A 4,727-nucleotide genomic window follows, 5' to 3' on the forward strand; every position below is an offset into this window, starting at 1 on the left:
TAGATTGCCATTAAAAGCTTTCGTCAGTTAGCGACAAGTACAATTGGCATTTAAAGTGAAATATATAAGCATCAACGCGGCAAAGAGTTCAATTACTATTGGGATTTATCTTACTAAAATACATAAATACTTTCCTCATGTTCTATGCAATTGCTTGACGTTAAAACCTTCTGATATTACGTTTAAGTAGCAGTTTGTGCTAAAATATATTTTTGCCTCCCCCCCAAAAAACGGATTCTCATTTTAGCTTTACTTCAATGTTAAAACAAATACAACCTATTACCGAAGCAGAATTTGTCTTATCAATTGTCTAAATAAGCTTAAAAGGAAATTTGATGCAAATAAACAAGATTTTCAAGATTTATTGATAAGTGATGGCTCACATGAGCATATATGAGATTATGTCGTAAAGCCAACAGTGGCGGCTCTACCGAGGGGGCCCAGAGAGCCCGTGCCCCCCTCCCTTCAGCGGGCCGGCAAGCAATGCTGCAGTTATACGCATAAGTTTTCAGAATATATCATATACCAGAAATATAAGTTGTTTTAAACTGTTAACATGTGCACATTATATGTTCGCCATTCCTTTTAATAATGTCACTGTGTAAAAAAGATGTGTGTGCCTGACGTGCATTTAACAAAAAATTAAATTCAAAACGTTGCTGCCTTGAAACTTTCCATTTTAGCCTTTATTATCGTCTAGTTCTCGGAATTATGCTAGAGCCTTTATAACTTAATACATAATAATTTATTTGAAACCCTTTTTGGAATTTGTTGTCAAGTTGTTTTTACTTCAGTTAACTTAAATGACAATGACATCCGAAGTACCTACAGTATCGCTGAATGCATCAATATACTGTAGGTTTATATAGCATTTATTTTACGGCATATACGTATATGTGCGTCTCAGGTGGACGAGTGCTTAACGACTTAGCCTGTTAATCCGTCGACCCTGACGATACCCCCAAACCGGCATGATATCGTTGTTGTTTTTTGAAAGGTTTATCTTAGATCAGTAAATGCTATCTTTTTAATTCAATTGATATGCCAAACATCATTGACAGTGAAGACAAATGTTAATTCCATGTCACTATATAATTGAAATAATGCATTCAAAAAAGTTAGATATGTTTATAACTAGTTGTGCCCCCCATTTAGAAAGTCCTGGATCCGCCACTGAGCCAATTATGTTCTAGCGACATTAACTTATTTTTTGGTATGTTTATGCAAATGGCTTTGCTTAACCTTTTTGAACTTTTTAACGCCCAGACTAATAAAAAATGCAATTACAAAATGCAACAAAACCGAAAGTATAATCTAAGTGTAATCTTAATTTAGCGCGCAAAATCTCATCACTTTTGGAGCCGCGGCATTTCGCAAGACTACGATAATTCATCATTTTATGAGTCTTTAATAATCCTAAGTGGCACTGGGGCTTTAAGCAAAATTCAAATATGGTACTATATTCTCAATGTTTGTTTATTTTAAAGGAATACTAGAACATAAAGAATCGTCCAAAAGTTACACTTACATTATAAGCACTGAACTGAAAATTATAACCACGTGAAACTGAGTAAGTGGTAAAATAATCCAATCCAAGTGATAGCTGACTATACAAACATATGTAACATTTAACCTAAAATTTAATGAACACCTGGTTCCCCTCATACTTTAAGATAGTATTCTTTTTCAATACAATACCACAGTTACCAGATATTTGGACGGCAGTTTTGGCCAGTCTAGCTCTCCGAATCGAGCGATTCGGTCCCTACGTTGAAAAAATACAAAAATGAGTTCTTGTACTGTATGCAGCATACAAAGAAATCTACATTTTTACATGTTAGATTTTTAAATACTCCTACAACACTCATAAAGTTCTGAAGATTCGCAGATTTCGGATTGAGAGGACGGATACGAACTCGGATTGAGAAGATAATTCAATATAATAAAACAACTGCATACTTGTCATGCGTATGCATAAAGAATTATTTCGAAGATGTAATAGCTCAGCAAGGAAAAACAAGTCGTTTTTTGCAAGTTTCTTCAACAACACGACCAAGAATACTGTTTATTTACCGGCTCACAGATCTTCGATCGGAGCGTTGTTCGCGCGTAAAGCTACAGAGAGCATGTCGGTTAACGGTTCACATTGTTGAATGATTGAATTTCATGTATAACGGATACCTGATTTATAACATTCTACTGATATACACTAATCAATCAGCATATGTTACTATTCTTTAAAGCTCCACTCTCACAGATATACTATTTTTAAAACTTTTTTATTTTTTGTCTTGGAACGAGCCAATTTTTACGAAAATCCATGAAAACCAGTTGTTTAAGACTGCTGACAAATAAATAGATAGCAGGTTTTTATATTTAAGTTAAAAAAGTAATGTTTTATGCATTTTTCTTAAACCGTTAGTAGCCATAATAATTTTCGAACGGAAATATAAAAATCTACGGTCTGATTTTTGTCAGCAAACTTATATAATTGGTTTGCAGATATTTATGCAAAATTTTATCCATCCAAGACGTATTTTTGTAAAAATGGTATATCTATGAGAGTGCAGCTTTAAGACATGCAAATAATTCAGAACAATTCTTTATTGTCGAGTATTAAAACTAGGGCTACCACTGGATCTGATTTAAACCTCAACTACATCACAATGTAATAAAAAATAACACTGTAACAATGTGTGCTCATTGGATGCCCTATGTGAACTTCATGGTCATACTGTATAGAAATAAGGACTGGTATATTATACGGAAAAAAAGAAAATATGTGTCGGGCACATTTGATCAGATAATTTTACCTGAAATAAAACAGCTATAATTATACTTTTACGCTGTAAGAAATCGTTGATTTATGTAGAAATATTTGAAACATTCCATTATGTCACAGTTCATGATATTTATATTTATAGTATACTCTTAAGAGCAACTGTGGCCATTTAAAATGACAAAAACGCTTGTCCCTGTTAATACTTAGCTTTGTTTAAGTTATTTTTGTCAATTTTTAATTAATTGAATTTACCTTGAATTGAATCTCAACCACAATCTTCAAAACTTATGTTAAGGACGTATAGAAATATATTTTTAATTGTTGTAGACACCTTATTTTATCATAAATATTGCACTTAATCATTGTCCTGAAATTCCGTCATTTCCGAAACGCGCTATTGTTAGTCCGCATTTTAAACAAATCCTGCCAATCGATTAAACTTGATGACGTTATTAATAAAGTTTTTTTAGCGGGAAATATTTGAAAAGAAGATATGGAAGATGTGGAAAGCCATTTTGAAGGTAGGTATCGATTTATAAAACAAACATAAATTCTTTGTCATTACCGAGCGAAGTATTAATGAAAAGATACAATATATACGTACACGTTTAAATGTTTAAAATATACATTTGCTGTGTATGCTTATGATTTGAGAACATACTGTGAAATATACTGTAAACAAACATGGCCGTCGAACGAATTTGATTAATTTGTCATTTCCGCAACGGTCATTACCGAAACAATAGTTCCTTGTTGTGGAAATGACAAAATCGTTTCGGTAATGACAAAATATCTCCTGTCCTTGCAAATAATTATGTTATTAATTATTATTTAAATAACATAGTATAAAATTATGATTTTCCATTTTCGCTATTTAAATACTGTAATTTATTGTGAGACATGGAACATAAATGTAGGTATTTCTTAAAGGTATACTGATAATTATACAAGGTTGATTTTATACAAGGCTCATGTGCTATGTATTACTGTAACTAGTTTATACCTCTGTTAATAATATATTTCTACAGGTGTTATACATTACTAATGACTGTTATTATGTAAGTAACTGAAAAATACCAATACTAGTTTATGAATTTTTTTTAATAAATATTGATTGCAAATTTTCACTTATGCCAGATTCTTCTTATAATTATTGCGTTATTTGTTTTAGACCTAAAGAAAAAATTGGACAATTTGGACAAATTTATAGGAATCTTTGAAAGAGCTTTATACACAGTTCTTAGAAAGGAAGATATAAGACCCTTTTCAAAATATATTTGTGACCTGTATGACAGTATTTGGGGGAAAGGGCTGCACTGCGGCGTAAACGCCAGAAAGAAGACCCCGAAATGCATGCAAAATACAAAGAAAAAGAACATCTGAGGTACAAAAAGAGGCGGGAAGAGAGGTCAATAAAATTAATCAATAAAATGAATGAAACGGAAAAAATGAAAAACTAGGCGAAACTGGCGTATGAATCAAAGGTCAAAGAGGCAAAATGACGCTATGTTAATGAAACACATACAATAGCAGCTTAGTCCACCCAATAGTCCAACAGACAACTCCGAAAACATCGAAAACATTCAGCCAAAGAAACGTGGACGAAAGCGGTCCAGAAAAGAAAATGCAACAGCATACAGAGATCTATTTCAACTAAGAGTTAAGTTTGATTGTGAAAGGAGGCTGAAAGAAAAATATAAAAAGCGTGCAAACCGCCTAAGCAAGAGTATCAGAAAAAAGACTGATATTGATAAAGAGGAAGATAAGAAAATGAAGTCTGAAGAGATCAGAAAGGCACTAACACTTCGTTTGATAATGGTAAGAAATATGAAAGCCATGAATGGCGAAGCAATCAATAGGGACAAGAAACTACTTAGAGAAATAGTTTGTAGGGACAGAATTCTTAAGAAATACAAACTTGGGAAACATGCTCAAGGAATATTAG

Source organism: Mya arenaria, chromosome 3, assembly GCF_026914265.1.
Source record: "Mya arenaria isolate MELC-2E11 chromosome 3, ASM2691426v1".
Taxonomy (NCBI): Eukaryota; Metazoa; Mollusca; class Bivalvia; order Myida; family Myidae; genus Mya; species Mya arenaria.